At 45.6% G+C, this 20,164-nt stretch overlaps 1 long non-coding RNA gene across 1 annotated transcript in view; it reads left to right on the top strand.

The window, feature by feature from the left end:
* The first annotated feature begins 481 nt into the window (after nt 1-481).
* Nucleotides 482-20,164, top strand: part of LOC121916308 — a 36,959-nt gene continuing 17,276 nt past the window's right edge. The window contains exons 1-2 of the long non-coding RNA XR_006100818.1: nt 482-731; nt 9,280-9,425. This is a non-coding gene — a long non-coding RNA (uncharacterized LOC121916308). The remainder of the gene's footprint in view (nt 732-9,279; nt 9,426-20,164) is intronic.

The raw sequence follows: 20,164 nt of genomic DNA, 5'->3' as shown, positions 1-20,164 counted from the left end.
TATGCCATATCCTCTGCAGCTGCGATCAGACAGCAAAATTGAGATTTATGGAGTTCCCACCCACCAGCCACACAGACCAAAAACAGCCCACTGAGGAGTAGACATGCTAAGAAGCACAGAATGTTATGAGTCTGTCTTGGTAGGGGAAGGGAATAGTGTATCATAGAAGACGGCATGGCTGGCTAGAAGTACTGAGCATGAACATTCTGCATTGTGACATTTTGTTGAAAACCATTCTGTTAAAAACACTGGCCCAACAATCCAGACAAGCCTTAGTTGCTTAGTTTGCTTTGATACCAAATATCAGAACCAGCATTAGGAACTAACATGTTCAAGTACTTGCAGAGGACCATGTGACCCAGCAAGGGACTTCAGTCCTCATTGCTGAGATCCTACTGATTCTCCTCCTCTGTTGTTGCCATTTATTTACCAGTCCTCAGACTCAGAGGGGATGAACCACAGAGCAGCAAAAGCAAGAATGAAAATAACAGCACACACATGCACTCACAGAGAGCAGCTACCTCCCTCCATGACAAGCAGTTAGCAGCAAAAATGATGTCCAGGAGAGCATGGACATTTTGAAGGAAAGAGTCCTGTCATTATGTAATATTTCTCTATAATTGGACACCAGTGCTACCAGAAATATTGAATCCCAGCACTGCAAACATGATTATAACCACCAGCCTGGCAAGGGGGAGGAATCTGAGGATAAGAGCACTGGCTTGAAATAGGTGTGTATATGTGCATTGTCTTTTGTTAGGCTTGCTTTTTTTCTTATTTAAAGCAACTGCATTTGATCTTTAATCTAGCATGCTTAATTACATCACCAGGGCTCACATTTGTGACATGACCAGGGGCAATCTCTTGGTCTCACATTTTGGCTCTGAAATCTCAGGACTTGGGATGGTACATACATTAGGTTACCCTAATAGCTCCCCCACAACGTTTATTACCAACAATATTAGGCTATGCAACTCCCACACAACATATAATCCATTCATTAGGCATGGATTGCAGCAGCTATCCATGGGCTCAAGAAACTTCCTGGGGGTTTTTTTTAATGCTTAATCATAACAGCCTGATAGGATTGTTGAGGGAGACAGCCTGTGTAGACCTGATTGAACTTTAAGGTTGTGAATCAGCAGGAAGAGTGTTGTTGTTGATCTAGGAAGATTGGATTCCAAAATAATCTTAGCTATGGAATTTCTCAGTAGCCTCAAGCAATTCCTTATCTGTTAAGTTCTTATTTCCCAGAATTAAATGAGATCATAAATTCTTTGCCACGTTAGAGGCACTGTAAGGAAAAATGAGATGAAGGTATGTACCTATTAAAAAAGAAAACTATGGCGGGTTACAGACGGGCAAAAAGGGATGTACTCATGACGTCATGAAGGTAGAGCCTTCAGACGGGCTTTACCTGAATGCCGTCATGAACACGCCCCCCACACGCCTCAAGTGGGAAGAAGCGGCATTAAAAAGGTGCTGCTTTTTTCCGCTTCTTTTCTGTTTGATTACGTACCGCGCAGCTCCGTCTGTAAGCTGCTGCACCGATACGTCAGAATGCTACGCCGCGAAATATAAGTTGCGGGTTTAAAAGCTCCGTGTCAGTGCGTCGCATAAGGGTCGGGGTCCCAGGACATGCGTGGTTGCAGCCAAGCTTTAATTGCAACGTCCGCTGCCATGCAGCTTGTGGAAGCTGAGGCACACGTGCGGCGCATTTTAAGCCTCGTAACCCAACCCTAGAGCCACTTGTGCGCATGCGTTGGTAGAACCGCGGGAAGTTGTAAGTTTTGGCCGGCGGATGTTTTGGTTGTAGAAAGTGAAAAGGGAAAGTCTGGGATTTAAAGTGACCCCTACACACATTCCTGCGCATTTCCACCTGGGAAAGGGCACAGTTCGGCTGCTCCTGGCACAGCTGTGTGGCGGCTCCCCTTTGCCACCAGGCAGGATGGCTCAGCCATCCACCAGCACCCCGAAAAAAGGCAGGGGACGTCTCGGTCTCATACTGAGACGGCTGACCTCATAGCTATATGGTCCCAGAAAACTGGAGTAACTGCGAAAACTGGAGCAGTCCTACCTGAATGCTGACACATATCGAGAAGGGGAAGAAGCCATGAGAGCTGCTGCACCGGTACACCAGAATTGCTACGCCGCTAATTTAAGTTGCCCATTACTAAGCTCCGTCGCATAGTGAGTTGGGGTCTTGGAACATGCGCAGTTTGCAGTAGGCTTTAATTGCAACGTCCTCTGCCATGCAGGTGTGGAAGCTGCGGCACAGCTGCAGCGCATTTTAAGACTCGAAACCCTAACCCTAACCCTAACCTAACCCAGAGCAACATGTACGCATGCGCTGCTTAGAAAGTTTGGACTTTAAAGTGCACCCCTACACACATTCCTGTGCCATTTTTCACCTAACAATAAAAAATGCTAAAACTGTAATATTTACATATGTACAAGGGAGGTGAGGGGAGATGGCAGGGGGACAGCGGTGGCAGCGGAGACAGCTGTGGCTGCGCATTGCAGATTCAGCAGGAGCGGGGACCAAAGGAGAGGAGGCATCTATGATGCGGCTGACACTGGCAAAGTGCAAGGACAAGGATGCCAACACCAGCGTGATCACCAGCTGGCAGAGACCACCTGTTGTTTTAAAGGGGCTGGGCACTTTAAATGTGCCCATAGGCTTTCTGCCGCCGCTGCTTAGGCCCTGCGCAGCTGCGCATTCGCCAGCCGGCAAAGGAAAAAAAAAAAGAGACCCCGGAGCTTGAATGTGCCAAGACCTTTTGATGCCCTCTAAACTTGCCCCCAAAGGCAAAGGGCAACTAGAGAGGGCCTGGATCAAGGGGCAGGGAGCAACTGACAAGGCACTAGGTCCCATGATTTCCCATAAAGACATCATTTCGTCGCCTCCCAGGGCATGTGTTCCCTCCCAGCCCCTATCTACTCTATTCACCCTTCCTGTTCTCTCTCCTCCTCCCACCATGCCTGGCCACTGGTTCCCAAACCAGCAATCTCCAAAACTCTGTCCTCCCAGGCATTTGGACTTCATCTCCCAGAATCCCCAGCCACTTGCCCTGTGGGCTGGGATTCTGGGAGATGAAGTCCAAATGCCTGGAAGGACAGAGTTTGGACATGGCTACCTCACACCACTCCGGCCTAGCTTTAGACTGCACAGTTGCGCTAAGCTGTCCCATTCACACCACAGCCACACTGCCGCAGTTGCGCATAATTAACCACACAATTTTTTTTTAAAAAATAAACTTTTTTATTTACAATAACAACAATAAAACTTTTTTTCTATATACAATATGTACAAAAGGAAGGGGGAGGGTGAAGGGGGTGGTGAAGGGGGGATGGCAGAGGGGGCAGGGAGGGAAGCTGCTTCAGGGAGGGGGAGGAGGCGGTGGGGGGCAGCCGGCGGAGGAGTTCCTGGAGGGTCTCTTCCATGGAGGACACTCTCTCCCCAGCTGGTCCACTTTCTCCTCCAGGGCAGCGAACCTCCTCTCCGTCCGGTTCTCTGTGGGGGGAAAAGAAAGAGGATGGTTAGGATCAGCCTGTGCAGCCCATCCCCACTCCCACAGGCAGGGGTTTCTGGGTGCCCCCACTCCCTTCCCTGGGTTCACCTCTACACTTACCTTGCTGCCAGGCTTGGAGGACACGATCCAGGGCACTGGCATCGAGGGCCAAGTGCCCTGGCTCTCCTGGCAGGGGCGGCGCTCGGCCCAGGCTCCTCTTCCTCGGCGGCAGCAACAGCAGCGAGGACTTCAGGCCTGGAAAAAAGGAAGGAAAGGCCCAAGTTACCATGCTGGCATGGCAGACGAGGCAAGTGTCGTGGGGGCTGCAGGCAGCCAACCCCCACCCCTCACCCTGGGGACCTACCTGCGCCAGAGGAGCCTGCTCTGGCTGCGGAGGGGCCACAGCAGCTGGTCCTGGCTGTGGCCCACCCTCGGGGACATCCTCATCCCCGAGGATGGTGGAGAGGGCGACCTGGCAGGGTGCCCTCCCTCCCTCCGCCTCCGCCTCGGCCGCACGCCTGCAGAGGAAGAGGAGGGATGGCATTGGCACCATGCAGGAAGGAGAGGAGGGCAAGGGAAGGGTCAAGGAGGGTAGGCAGGGTATGGCAAGAGCTCTGGCTTACCTGGAGGACGGCGATCTTCCGGTCTGGGCCGATCTCCCCTGATCCACAGGTCCTTCAGCCGCGAGAAGAATGGTGGCTGCCTGTCAACCGGGGGCCCTCTCCGAAATCCAGGGTTTCAAAGAACGCTGCCTTCAGAGTTTTAAACTCACTCTACATTGGTCAGCGTTCTTTGAAACCCTTGGTTCGGAGGGCACGAGATGCCTCGAGAAAATGCCCCGGTTGGGCTTGTTGGTGCTAGCAATCACCCCCTCGGGTGCCTGTGGCATCAGGGAGTCCAGGAGGATCCCGACCTCTTCGTCTGTCCAGTAGGCGATTCGGACTGGGACCCCCTGCGTGGCGCTGCTATGTTGATCGCTGTCCTGGGGTCTTTCCACAGTTGCGCACGGTTATTATGGGCACCTGCGGCTCTGGGCCGTTAGGCCAAGGTGGTCCTAGTCCAATGAAAGCTCAGAGGAGCAGTTTGAATCTTTCCCCAATAGATGTCCTCTGGGTGCCCCATGATACATTCAAATGGGCCATTAGGAAAGCTTGAATTTGAGGGGGATTGATACATTGTCAAAGGAGCAATTGGCAGTTGGAGCTGATGTATCTTTTTGCCCCAGGAAAACAGGCGCCAGGAGACTTTTTGTGTGTGTGTGTGTGGGTGGTCCCCCTCAGGCACGTGGCAAAACATGCCCACAGCACAGAGGAATGATAGGCAGACTCAAACTGTGGATAATGGGATACATTTACATGTGCTTATGCTATACAGTACAATGCACTCTGACATCACAGATGATGGCACAGGAGCCATCCTTCAGATCTCCTTGTCAGAAAAAAACTGCCAGGGCATTCCTCACAGTCCCCCTGCTTTCTTCTTCTCTTTCTCTCAAGGGGGTCATGAGCCACTTCCGAATGGGGAAGGCACAGTCAGCCAGAAAAGGGGCCCGATCTGCTGGCCTGTGATGTGGATGCTGGGTTCCCTGGCACATAGATGCCAGCCTCCATGGCCTCGTAGATGAGAGAAAGTTTAAAGGGGCTTGGGCGCTTTAAATGCGCACATAGGCTTTCTGCCGCTGCTTAGCGTGTAGCTGCGCAGCTCGCATCCGCGGCCGGCAAAGAAAAAAAAAAAGCCGCGGTTTGGGCCGCCCGTGCGGAAGCTGCCTCCTTTTTTGCAGCGTCCTCCGAGGCGGCGGATGGAAGCTCCGGGTCTGAAACGGACCCAGGTGAGGCCGTCACTGCCCCCCGTGTGGAACCTCCAACACCTGAAGCACGCCCCGGGGCGGGCCGTCTGGAGGCTCCGCATTCAGCTGAATACACCTCCAAGACATCCTCCCCTGCCCGTCTGTAACCCGCCTCTAGAAACAGTCTTCTCCAGCATGATGTCTTCCAGGTGTGTTGGATTACAGCTCCCATCAACTCAGCATTTGGGGGTAATGGGACTTGTAATTCATCCCATCTAGAAAGCACCAGCTGGGCAAAGCTGCATGCTATGTCTTCCATTAAAAAAACCCTACTTTTTCTTCTTTTCCACTGCTACCTTTCTCAATGAGGGAAAAAGTGAATTCTTTTAATAATCACCACTTCTTCCCAGATGGGTGAAGGTGATGGTGGTGGATGGGGGAAAATACAAAGAGGGCAAAGTAGGAAGAGTGAAATTTCCATCATTTAGTTGGGTTAATTTGCCCAGCTAAAAATTTCTGTAATTGGACATGGAAGAACAAGCTGAGCCTCAGGCTGAACCCCAAATGACTGCTCCATTTTCTAATGTAGGATCTGATTTATATAATCTGACTGGAGTAAATTCTCATAAAAGGAGCACTCAAGGAAAGACACACAGGCACAAATGGAAACAGAGGAAAAAGCATGCAGTGCCCACTAACAAGGGCCAAGGACAACAGAACTATCCATTCTCTTTTGGTCTTGAATTTGAAAGTGCTCTAAAATAAAAGAGGCCAGGCAGCAAAAACAGCTTTGTGGCCAGCAGCTGTACATGAGAAAAAAATCCTAGCAAGAAACATTTACACAGCACAACAGTAATGTCCTGGGTACATGCACCAATGGAAGAAGGATTTATTATTAACCCAGAGTTATGCCTATTTCTATTTGTGCCATTTGTATCCAGGGAAATTGTGTGGCAGATGCTGAGGCTGCTTGTTTGTAGAAGAGGGAAACAATCCCTCACATATCGATATCAAGGGTTGAAATTGTGGAGCCTATGAGCTGCATGTTGTCATGAGGGAAGGCAGTTCCACTTTCTCTTGGGTCCTGTTGGGCCTTCCCAAACTCTGACCTCAAATTTTTAAAATTCCATCCCTCCCAAAGGCTGAAAATACCATTGCAGAGACATTACTTAGTATTCTAATGCTGTTTTGCCCACACCCCCAAAGCAGAAGAAAGTTTCTTCTATGTCTGGGAACATTACTTCACATTTCCCAGAATGGCTGTCTTACAGCCCATGCGATGATATTTGTTGTCCATAGTTATCCATATAGGTATCATTTCAGTATTTGTCTTGTTGCTATGTGTCTTAAGCACCTATTTTTGAACCAGAAATATAGGGCCTTCAGTTTCCCTTTCAGTGTCCCATTCGGAGTCTTATCACATGCATGTTAATTTAGCTTACCTGTATCCAGTTTAAAATTTAATTTGGGTGGCATCCTGATGTTATGGCCAAATTTGCTGCCCAAATACAGCCCGGGTCCGTACCCGCTCCCAGAGCCGCTCCTCCTGGCTCTTTCAGACTTGGAAATTTTCCAAGTTAAGAAAATGGCCGCTGGAGTGGCTCTGGAAAAAGGGATGGACCTGTACTGTATTTGTGTGGCAAATTCAGTGGTAAAAACCATCTGGTAACATCAGGATGCTGCCCAAATTACGTTTTAAACTGAATAGAGGTAAGCTGAATTAACATGCATGCAATTAGCCTTTATGTTACCATTTCCAGTTGGTCCCCTCCTCAGCTTTTTCTTCTGTGCTTTTTATGTACTGTGTAGTGGTTTGTTTTGCAGACATCAAGGAAATTTTTCATGAGTGTCTTTCTATATGAATGTTTTGTTTCTTCAACTAATTCTCTCTATATACATTTATTAACATTTTCCCTTTGCTTTCTTTAATGTATGCACTCAAGGATCTTTTCTTTGCACAATGGAAGGCGATAGTCTACTCTCACTAGGAAAGTAGCTCCAGAGTTGGGGAGCAACAACTGAGAAGGCCCTCTCCCATGTTCTCACCAAATATATCTGTGAACATGGTGGGGCAAAGAAATGAGCTTCTCCAAAAATTTCAAAATCCTAGAAGACGGATATGGAAGATGTGGTCCTCCAAATAATGAGAACTCAAAAATGTACAGCACATTATATCTAATAATTGTTGGAACTCCCTTCCATGAGAAACTATGCTGCCCCCCGCCCTGGTTGCTTTTCTACAGCAAGCTAAAACATTCTTATTTAAGTAGGCATTCATCATATAATTATAACAGGCTGGCTTTTATGGTGTATAAGCGTTTTAGTTACATCTTTTAATTTTGTATATTTTAATGTAACTTCATAAAGGTTTTAGATTATATTAATTGTGTTGAATTTTATTGTGATGTTTTTAACATATTTTTTGTCTGTGAGCCACCTTGGGTCCCTTATGGGAGAAAGGTAGCATACAAATGAAGTAAATAAACAAATAATCAATATATTGCTGCTACCAGAAAACTGCACAATGCAGTAAAAATGTGGGTTGCCACTTACATAATTGTAATATTTGCTATATGGAATAACTGTTAGTATGTTACCAGTGTGCATAACAACACAGCCTGTGTGGGCTTGTGAAATAGATAAGTTCCAGTTACTTTCAAATTGGTGTGTTGCCAAACTTTTCCCCACAGCCATTTCCATCTGAATAAACTGCACAATTGAAAACTGAACTACTTTTAACTTAATAAGAGTTCTGCTGATGTATGTACTTTTAGAAAGAATGCAACACTGGGCTACAGCCCACAACCTAATTACTTTGTTGTAAGTGAGCTGTAAATTTCTTCCTTTGTGACTGCTTCAGTACTTGCATGCCAGCATTATGTCACCCTGAATTTTAAAATCCACCATCATCATTGCTATTATTTTAATGTCACTTTGGTGTCACACTATCATGGGCCAAGTCCAGTTACTGCAATTTGTTTGCAAATACAAAAGGCTTTGAATGTGCTGGAAAAGCCCTGAGGCATTTGTACTGAGTACATTTGTTCCCTTGATTATTTAACTACCTGTACATTACACTCAGATGACAATGAATTGTGTTGTGGGAGTAAGCTTGATCTTCAGTGAGCTGTATAGAAAAATAATGAATTTTACACCTCTACCTCAAAAACACTTTACATTCTTATACACAGACTTGTGTGTTGGCATGATCAAGAGGGAAAATAAAAGAGCAATGAGCAAAAGGAGGGATGGGGAATGTATGGATTTCAGTGGTACATCCTACACAGTGGGCATGCCTAAGGAGAAGTCAACATAGAATTAGTGCTGAGTCAAAAAGTTCTTGTAGTAGTGGTGGTGCTGGGGAGGTGATGTTTCATGAAACACTGATTTCTGACAAAATTGGCTTTAAAATGGTTTGTTGTTACAGTGGTGCCTCGGGTTACGAAATTAATTCGTTCCGCCATTCCCTTCGTAATGCGATAATTTCGTAACCCGAAATAGCTTTCCGTTAGCGCTGGAAGCCTATAGCATTTGAATTTCGCGCCGAAATGAATTTCGTAACCCGAAAAATATTTCGTAACCCGAAACAGTTTTTGCCAATCCAACTTTTTCGTATCCCAGAAATTTCGTAACCCGCGCATTTCGTATCCCGAGGTACCACTGTATTGTATTGTGTACCTTCCGGTCATTTCTGATTTATGGTGACCCTAAGGTGAAACTATCCTAGGGTTTTCTTGGCAGGTTTACCATTGCCTTTCACTGAGACTGAGAGCATGTGGCTCACCCAGTGAGTTTTACGGCCAAGCTGGGAATCAAACTCTGCACTCCAGAGTCACAGTTCAACACTCAAACTACTATGCTACACTGGCTACTTAACAAAGCCAATGGACAGCACAGTCTCTCCCTTACTTTTGTCAAAGTACAACATCACTGCATCCTTATTGGGATACTTATTTATTTATTTGTTTGTTTATTTACAAGTTGCTGTTCCAAGAAAATGACCCCAGGAAAAAAAGCCGCCACCACCACCTCTCTCACGAAACCATCACAACTAGATTGTTGTGAAGGCTGCCAACACAGCTGCTGCCGGGGCTAGGGAAGTATGCAGCTGCTGCTACCACTGAGTGGTAAGTCCTACCCCTAAGAAACTAGTGAGCCACACTTTGACCACACCCACCTAATAGTACTGAAAAAGTAAAATTTTGTTGCTGTTCACTGTGGTGTTTGAAGAGTAATTTATTATTTCTTGCGTTGAATTGCCTGCTTTATTCAATTCTTTTTTTTAAAAAAAACCCAACAATAGATTAATTTTTTTAAAATGACATAACACTTGAAAAGCTTCATTCAAAATGCCTCTAAAATGCGTAAACATGTCCTGTAAAATAACTGAACAGTAATCAGAAAACGCTATTCATTATAGTCAGCCCAAATTACATGTATCCACACTATACAATTATAGCAGTTTGGTGCTACTTTAATTGCTATGGCTCCATTCTGTTCAATCCCAAGATAAGTAGTTTGATTAGAATTCTCTGCTAGTACAAGGAAATAGATTAGACTGCGCTAGACCCTCCCCAAACTACATATCTCAAGATTCCATAGTGTGGAGCCATACTAAAGTGGTTTCAAATTATTTAATGTTGCGGTGTGGATATACTCTTAGCTTACTGAATTGAAATGTTGCACCCTCATTCTTGAAGAAATAACTAATTAAAGATAACTGCTAGCACCTCACTATTATATCTTCTTACAGATGGCTATGTTGTAATTTGTTACTCCCAGGGCCCGAGAAAGAACATTGTTTCAAAAATAGAATAGCAGGTAATATACAAAAAGGAAAAATCAAGGAAGGGGAAAACCCTCAAGATGGAAGGTATTCAGTTCAAATGCAGTTCTTGCTGGCTAAACAGCACAGACACTATGCTTAAATTTGTTACAAAGGATGTATACGTTTACTGGTTTTATTGTTCTACATTGTGTTCTGCCCATTGTGTAATCGAATAGCTTCTACTGAAGTCTGCATGATTCCATCCCCTGTCAACAAAGCGGAGGTCAGATGACAGAATCAAGCTTTTTTCTTCAGCGTTATTCTGAAAATATATCCTGCAGCTTTGCTTCACATTGCATTGTTATCACAACCTACAAAGTACTGGTTTTCATAGAGAAGATGAGAACTTGTGCATGTGTTTGTATATTACAGCATAGTTATTAATGCTCTCATACACTGTTGGGTTCAGCTTGCATTTAGTAGCTTGCATATATAGGGGTGGGGTGGAATATGGAGATCAGAAGCATTCAAACCTGGAAGGAACACCTTATGGACTGATGCTGGCATTTAGCAGGTTACAACACATGGCTTTTAAACTGCAATTAGACCCAGAAAAAAGTGGCTTTGACAATAAAGTCGCCTCTCTGTTTCATGGATTTGACATCTGCGCCCCTCACGTATCCGCAGAGGGCAAATGGAGGGGGACTAAATGGAGTGTGTGCCTGCAGCACACATCCCCACGCACTCATGAAGACATGTCACCATTCAAGCCAATGGAGCTTGAATATCGGCAAGTTTCTGTTTTCCGGGGGGGGGTGTTTGGAAAGGGTCCCCCATGAAAATGGAGGGTTTACTGTACTTATACACTGCCTCTGATCCATAGCTGCTGCATCCCTGACCCATAGTGACTGTGTCAAATGAGCTCACAACTGCACAAGTCCCCAGGTTCAAAACATCACTGCTGGGGCACTTACAATACTGGCAGTCATATGGTGGCAGTGTCTCCTCCTTTCCCCCTGTCTGTGATCCCCACCCCCACCCCCAGCTATTCCCAAGCAGGCTGTTTGCCTATATTTTCCCCTCTATTTCTTTTGTTTTTAAAGTTTTCATTTTAAAACTTCAATCACAGTGACAGAGCTCTGGAATAGCATGGAAAAGTTTAAATAAAGTTAAAAAATAATCAAATAACCAACAGGCATGCCGGGTAGGGCATAGGGTAAGGAGAGGTGTTAAGAGAGAATCAGGAAGAGAGTGTGATGCCAGCAGCACCCCCACCGGCATCAGCACAGCATCGGGGAGTGTAGAATGTTCAATATTAAACTATGTTCTCATTTTAGGGTAATCATTATTTATTCAAACAGAGCACTTTACAGCACTTTTCTTCACAAAAATGATGTGCAGTTATCACCAGGAACCTCAATTAAGTAGACATTTGTTTGTGAAAACAAAGTTAAAATTAAGGAAATGTTTGTAAGGGTATGAAGCCATTTTAAGTGCTATTGTCCCTAGTTAAGTTGACTATGTAGCATCTGCAAGTTCCTGAGACTGCATATGGCCCTCCCAGGATGTTTGTGTGGGCCTTGACTCCTCCAGATTCTCCTCATTCACCTTCTTCTGCTCCTCCCAAAAATTAATAGATTAATGTAGAAGTCTCTAAGAGTAAGAATTTATATTTTGAATAAGTCACAAGCCACCTCTGCACATTTAACATGAAAAGAAAATACCTGAGTCTCAAAACTGGAACTTGACCTCTAGCCATTTGTGTGTCATGGGGTGGGAGGGGGTGTTTGGGATATTTTTGGCAGTCTATACCTCCCCCAAAGGGTCATGGGAACAAAAAAATGGCCCTTGCACCTATCACAGGAGGTTATAACAGTGGCGTCACTGGGGTGGGTGACACTCCAGAAGGGGGGTGACACCCCGGAATAGGGGGATACTACCTGTTGGCCCCCTGCCCCTCACAGGAAGTCTTTGGGCCGGTGCAGGTGCCCCTCAGGGCTGCATGGGTGCTACTCCAGGGCTCGGGGGCAGGCAGTGGGTGGCATGTGCAGATATTTCCCTGGCCCATGCAGATGCTTCCTCTAGCTCATGCAGCTATTTGCTGGCCCCAGAAGTCCCACCAGCTGCACCAGGTGACACCTAGTGTGGGATCCCCACTGGATTATCTCACTGCCCTTTCCCCCCCCCCCCTTTCCTCTTGAGCTAGGCACAGGATTAAAACTTTTAAACATGGATTATATCACGGGCCACCATGCCCAGGCAGGAGGCACCTGTACCTGATCATGGCATCCTATACCTGACCGGACTTCTCTGGCACTTTTTGGAAGAATGGGAATTTCCCATTCTTTGCAAAGTGCGGGAGGAGTCTGAATCAGGTACGGGATGCTATGATTTTTCAAATTTTCATCCCACATCTAGCTCAGGAAAAAAGGACAGGAAAGAGCAGTGTGACAAACTCTACAGTTGACAGACCATCATAACAGCACCGATAATAGAGGCATTATTGTAGGTAGGCATACTTATATTCACTTACAACAAGGTGATGCTTCACAGTCCTTCCTCCATAGTGAAGCTTTCCATTCAAAGAAATATGTACGCACATGGCTAGCCTTATATATGATGATATCCTAAGGAATTCTGCCCTGTCAATAGGCAGAATGAGGTATCTACCCCTCATTCTGCCTATTGACAGGGCAGAATCCCCAGGGCAGATGTTGCAGGGCCAGGACAGTTTTTCTTGTCTCTTCCTCCTGAACTCATTGACCATTCTTCTCTGTTGTAGGACATAAACATGCATAACATGTGACCATTTCTAAACCTCTAAACCAGGGGTGGGAGTCATGCAACCCTCCTGATGGAATTAATGTGCTAGCAGCCCTAGCCAACTTTACCATTAGTTGAGAGAAGAATGCTTGTAGTTGACGTTCAGTAGTTTCTGGTAAACTGCAGGATATTCACTCCTAACTTTAACTGATCTGTTGTTATCAAGAATGGTGGAAGATCTTATTTCATTGCTATTGTCCACTCAGGGGCTATACAGATTTCCCCTAAGGAGTGGCATGTAGCCACCCCTTTCTGGCTGGATCAGGGCCATGTCAACCTCATACCGTGGCCCTGATCTGGCCTCTGGAGAGCACAACAAGGAGTCACCAAATGCAGCTCTTTTTTGCGCCCTCCAAGGGGTGTCATAGCCACGGCGATGTGGCTTTATGATGCCCCTTCAGCGCTGCATCACGTGGATGTAGTGCCGGAGGTAAGTCATGGTGGCACATGCCGTGTGGACCAGCGCACGACAAAATGGCACCATGGGGGCAAAGTTAGGACGTCCAGCAAGAGAATGCTGCACCCTGACTGCGCCAACAGACTGGCACTTTCTGCCAGTCTGTATAGGGCCTCAGTTTCCATGGGTAGAATCAGGTAGGACAGCAGTTTGCCCTTCAGGCACAAATTTATTTAACTGGAACTGTAATCCTGTATTCACTTACCCTAGAGTAAACTCCATTTACTGTAGTTTAATAAGCCTTATATTTAAGTAGTAGAGGATTGTTCTTTTAGCTGCTAGGTTCCTCTTTGCTTAAGGCAGGGGTCGGCAACCTCCGGCCCGCGGGCCGGATGCGGCCCGCGGGCGCCTTTGTGCCGGCCCCCGCTCCCTCCTGCCGCCGAAATTGCCGCCGATTTCGGCCGCTCCGGCCGCCATTTTGCCTTTCAAAATGGCAACGAAGTCTCGCGCGACCTTCGCCATTTTGAAGGGCAAAATGGCGGCGCCCATTAGGAGGCCCGATGCGGCCTCTGGAGCCCTGAATCAGGGTTCCAGGAGCCGCATCGGGCCTCTGGGAGCCGGCGCTGGCCTTTCCCCGCCCCTCAGGGCCGGCCTCGGCCCGCTCTGAGGGGCGGGGAAAGCGCCGGGGCAGCCGGCGCTGGCCTTTCCCCGCCCCTCAGGGCCGGCTTCGGCCCGCTCTGAGGGGCGGGGAAAACGTCGGGGCCTCTGCCCGCCTCCCTGCGGGGCTCTGCGCGGCTCCGCGCGGCCCTCCCCGCCTCCCCACCGGGCTCCGCGGGGCCATCCCCGGCTCCCCACGGGGCTGCATGAAGCCCCGCGCTGCCCACCTCCTCCTCTGTCTCCTCCGTCCTGCTCCAGGGAGGAAGAGCAGGAGGAGGCAGCAGCAGGAGGAAGAGGAGGAAGAGGAGATGGGGGCAGCAGCAGGAGGAGGAAGAGGAGAGAGGAAGAGCAGGAGGAGGAAGAGGAGAAGGTGGTGAGTGTGCTTTTAATGCTAACAAGTCTCCCCTTGCTTTGACAATGATAGTGTGGTGATGATGATGATGATGAGTCAGTTTGAGAAGCATGCAACTACTGTTTCAGAAGCTGAGAGAGTGTGACCTTGCAAAGTGTGTTTAGTGTGCTTTTAATGCTAACAAGTCTCCCTTGCTTTGACAATGATAGTGTGGTGATGATGATGATGAGTCAGCTTGAGAAGCATGCAACTACTGTTTCAGAAGCTGAGAGAGTGTGACCTTGCAAAGTGTGTTTTGTGTGCTTTTAATGCTAACAAGTCTCCCTTGCTTTGACAATGATAGTGTGATGATGATGATGATGCAGCTTGAGAAGCATGCAACTACTGTTTCAGAAGCTGAGAGAGCGTGACCTTGCAAAGTGTGTTTTGTGTGCTTTTAATGCTAACAAGTCTCCCTTGCTTTGACAATGATAGTATGGTGATGATGATGATGATGACAATGATAATGATATGAGTCAGCTTGAGAGGCATGTACGCACTGTTTCTGAAGCCAAGAGAGTGTGACTTTCCAAAGTGCCTTTTCTGTGTGTTTTGGAATGCAGGTTGGGGGTGTTTGTCCAGAAAGGGACCGAGGAGGAGAGGGCGGGCACACGCCTCCTCCTCCTTGCAGGGCTTCGGTGGAGGCTCCGCCCCAGAGGGTGGCTCCGCCCTGGAGGGTGGAAGCTCCGCCCCCAGCATGCAGCCCCGCCCCAGAGGGTGGAAGCTCCACCCCCCGGCTTCGGCCCCCCCGACTTGTCTGAGGGACACCAACCCGGCCCCCGGCTCCAAAAGGTTGCCTACCCCTGGCTTAAGGTTTCTAGTTCTTCTTTGCTAAAGTTATTATTCAATTTTTATAATCTGAAAAGTGATCTGAACTGTAATAAGAAATACTTTATACATTAACACATTCAAATGCATGTAACATCTTGCCAACCTAGAAAATCTGTACAAGTTCCTCAAATGATTCACACTTCGTACTGACAAAAGGTCATTATTCCAGAATTATGTAACTGAAATGTATGGCTTACCTTCCTATTTATCTCTGTCAAACTATGAAGTAAAATGAACAAATGTGAATTAAAGGTAATAAAACAGCACTTAATCCACTGGATAAAAAGCACAGCTGGAATCCTTCTGGCAAATGTACCTTTGGTCCTGAATTATAAACAAGAGGAAAGTAAGAAAACACAAGCGAGGAGTGGTAATAAAACATCATAGTAAAAATTCTAGAAAACATATAGAATTATATCTATGGCCATGCCACCATTGGAGACAATGGCACTTTGTACCCCTCCAAAGCCAGCCTCATGGTGGGTAGCAGGAGGCTACCTTTTCTTCCTCCTTTTCCCCACTCCCCTCCTCTTCCCCACCTCCTTTTCCTCTTCTCCACTCCCATTGCCACTACTATGGCTCTTACTCATTTTCCTCCCCCTTTACCTTCCTCCTCCTCTTATCCCACCTCCGCCTCCATCTTTCTTCTCCTTCTCTTACTCCCTTCCATCACTGCTGCCATTGCTCTTCCTCCTCCTTTTTCTTCAAAAACTTGAAGTTTCTTCAAAAACTTGAAGACTTACCTTTTTCGTCAGGCATTCCCCCCATGAATCGGTGTTATTTTTCTCCCCCTGAATGTGACGTTTTTCCATTCTGTCAGCCTTGTAATTGTATTGTTGTTTTTATCTTGTTATCTTATTGTATATTGTGTTTTTAAATTGTTTTTACTATGCTGTAAACCACTATGATCCGTGGAATAGCGGTATATAAATAAATTTTATTATTATATTATTATTATTCATCTTCCTCCTCTCCACCAGGCCTCCATCTCCACTCTTCAATCTCCTTTTTCTTTCTCCTACACTCTTCCCCACTTCCCCATCTTGCTTTCTCCTCCTCCTCTTATCCCACCTCCGTTGCCACTGTTACTGCTTGTCCTCCTCTTAATCCCTCCCCCGGTGGGCTTGCCATCTGCGGATGCTGAAAGTCAGCAGATACAGAGGACGGACTATATGTTGTTGAGGAAATCAGACAACAATCAGACATCTTTGACCACTTTGGAGCACAACTCCATGACAGCATATCATCTAGTCTGACCTTCTGTAAATAATCTTATAGCCCAAACAGACAGGTGAAATAAACCTACTTCCGGGTGTCATCAGTGCATGGTGTTTAGACGCCGCATGCTGTGATGACACCAGGAAGCTGGATGAAGCTGCCCAGCTAGCCAGATGTGGGTGGCTTCATGATGCTTCAGCAGCATGGTGTTTACATGCCTACAAGCACCAGGGCATCATGAAGCTGCCTTGGGGCTACAGAGGGGCTGGCAAACTGGCTTTTCCCTTGCCAGTTTTTCGGCTGGGTTGAAGGTAGACTGGGGCCATGGCATTTGCCACATTCCCAATCTGTCTTCAGAAGGGGCGGATTTGAGTCACTCATTCTTGCCAGTCTGCTTCCCCCACTAGACACAGACAACTGGAACAGTATTTTATTTTGTTCCCTGATCAGCCTGGCTTTTCTTTCCTCCCCCTTTTTCTGTCACTTGCCTGTGTCAGATTATGGATTGTAGACAACTCTGCTCTGTAAAGTACATCACACATTAATGACACAATAAATAAATAAGCAAGCAAATAAGCAAACAAGCCAACTGGTCAGCCAGTCCTGTTTATGTATTTTTGTTGTTTGTCATTACAGCTTAAGTGCACAGCGGTGATGAGAGTGTACTTTAGGATGGCATTAACAAGTTGGGGTTCTAAGAGAGGGTGTGAAAACCTGGGGTGGTTCCTTTCCATACAAAAGAAAAAAAAAACCCAAACAAGCCCCAAGGCCAAAGCATGGCTTAAGGACATAATACCAACTGTCTGCAAGGAGAAGATAAGAGAAAAAGAAATCCAAATTGCTTTAATAGAAAACCTTTCAGGCTTGAAAGCACAGGCAGCTTTTCTTTTCAATTTGCCATCTGAAACAGGGGTCAACGAGGGTCTTTAAAAGAGAATTAAGAACTGATATTTCTTCCATTTTTTCCTGCCCTGTGTTCACACAGTGTGACATCATGGCAGTAGAAGAATATTACTATAGCCTTTAATGTTTTCCAGACTATTGATTATAACAATCCTCATTATGAGTGATGTTTCAGGAGTGCTCCCTTTTAAGTACACTTGCTTGATATAGCACAGGTAAGGCTTCTGTTATTAACATTGCAACTGCTATGCTCTACTTCCCCAGAGGCCAAGCCATCACATTTACTTAAGAAAGAATGTTTTTTGAAAAGGTACTGGAGAGAAGGAGAGGACCTCTCAGCCAGCAGAAACATAACTGCTCAGTTCCTAAATCTATCTGTTCATTGCAATCAATTGCATATATCTAATTAGATCAGGAAAGATTAATGGAAAACCTCAGGAAGAACTTCCTGACAAGAAATGCTTTTTGGCGGTAGAATAGACTATCTCAGAAGGTGATAGAATCCCCTTCGCTAGAGGTTTTTAAAACAGGTGCTGGATGTCAGCTGTGATTTCTGCAATAGTCAGGGTGGTTGGACAAGATGAGCCTTGGAGTAATTTCCAGCTCTTCTGTGCATGATCCAGGCAAAGGGTAGTGAATTGGCATTCCATTGCTTCGGATCTGATTAAATTCTTCCATTTCAAATCTTTTGCAGAAATCAAATGCATCCTTTTGGCTTGGTCATTCCAGTTTCTAACACACAAACCTGTTCTCTACATGATTAGGTATCAACCTAAGTCCCTCCAGCTTGTGCTCTCACTTCAGGTTAGTTTTTTTCTCCTTTTTAAAAAAGTTGTGAGTTATGGGGGACTATTAAATTGCATGATACAATTTTCATGCCTTTTCATATTTCATAACTATTTGTGATTTTGTGTGTGTGTGTGTTGCAATACACACACACATATATACACATACACACTCATACATACACACACACACTGAAACAAGAAAGGTATCATGATGTTTAGCCTTTCTCAAGGATGAGAAAACCTGAAAGCATTCTTTACATCCCTCTTTTTCAGTAGATACATATAGGATTACTTGGTGATATCAAAACAGTCATCCCTTTTCAAATGCAGTAAAACACCTTCCTTGATGTTACACACCTTTGCAATGACCTTGCTTTCTGGCAAACCTGTAATTGATAACCATGTTCATGTCCTGCAAACTCAGGGTCATAGTTTCTTTGATGAAATCAAGACACCTTCCTACAAAGCTTGGCTTCATTGATGACTCAGTTGAATTGCTCAATCCTGAGCTGTAGCTTTGTATCTGCATCTCTCTCTGTGTATGAGTGTGAGTGTGTGTGATAGTGTGTGTGCTTCAGTACTGCTTCCCTTATCCATATTTATCTGCTATGACTACTTCTCCTTGTTTGTGGAGCAACTATGGCCAATCAAAAGTAAGACTGTGATGATGTGTCATAATGTTTAACCAAGACGTCGAGTTGCTGGGTTGAGGCCAGGTTGCCACCATGTCATCAGTAAACTCTGCTCATACTGACAGCCTGAACTGTTATGAAGATTTAGGCAGCTGCTGACCCTCATCCTTATTGCTGGCAGCCAGCTAGAGAAAAAACAACAAGTAACTTCAGAAACACAAAGTTTCATCACAAACAAAGAATGGAGCATGCTGAACAGCTGATGTTTCTGTTTTGTGAAACTTTACTTCCCACTGTCAATATGTTGTGTAATGATACCTCGCTTCATAACATGCTGGGCTCTCTTTAGTCCAGCTGGGGTATGAATGCTTCAGGTGGAAGGAAGCTTTGATGACACTTGACTAAAGACGGCCCTTTGGAGAAGTATGAAAGAGATCCAAGATGGCCCCTGATCTACTAGAGAGATTTAGCATATCAATTGTTTTTCAGTTTGCCAAGTAATTGTTGGGCATCTAGCCATATCTCTAGAGCTAGTATAGCAACCTCTCTAAATAGGAAAGCCAAAGAAAAATAGAATCAGCTGTTGGAGCAGCAAAGCCTTTTCCATGTGACGATTGTTTGGCAAATCTTCCTGCTGTTCAATTATAAACTACACTAGAAGAACATTGGGGGTGGGTATTGAGCAAAGCTAGCAGTAAGCCAAATCCCATTTTATATAACAAGAACGATTGGCTGCCGGAAAACACTTTGAAGTCAAGTGTTCATCAAATCAAAGTGAAATGAATAACGTCAGCTGACACTCTAATGCTTTGGTGTATTAACTCGTAGTACAGAAAATTTTCCATCTAAATATTGCTGGCTCATGGTCATTTCAAGGAATTAATTCAAAACAAGAAATAATCATTATTATGACAGAAATGTAATCCCCATTCTCCCTAAATCTGCTAGTATTGTCTTATGTTTTCAACTAAACAGAAAAGAAAGAGATTGCATGAAACATGCATTAGCTTAATTGGTTTATGAGTCCAAGATACATCAAAACCGAACATGTTTTAGGCTGCATTCTAAGTCGGGATGCTTGAAGAACTGGATCTTTGTGAAGGCAAGTTAAAACTAACTTGATTTGGAAATTCTGGGCATTGCATTTTGCACTTGACTAAATATTGCTATGAAATTTTCAACTAGTTTTCTTTAAAAAGTATATATATGATGTATCTGTGTATTTGAGAGCCAGCATGATGTCTTGGTTTGATGGTTGGACTGCAACTCTGGAGACCAGCGTTCTGAATCCCTGCTCAGCTATGGAAATCCACTGGGTGACCCTGGGCAAGTCACAATTTCCAAGCCTCAAAGAAAGTCAGTGACAAAACCTCCTCTGAATAAATCTTATCAAGAAAATCTTGTGATTGGGTCACCATAAGTCTGGAATGACTTGAAGGCACATAACAACAACAACAA

Source organism: Sceloporus undulatus, chromosome 1 (genome assembly GCF_019175285.1).
Source record: "Sceloporus undulatus isolate JIND9_A2432 ecotype Alabama chromosome 1, SceUnd_v1.1, whole genome shotgun sequence".
NCBI lineage: Eukaryota > Metazoa > Chordata > Lepidosauria > Squamata > Phrynosomatidae > Sceloporus > Sceloporus undulatus.
This window is presented reverse-complemented; position numbering and strand designations above follow the sequence as displayed.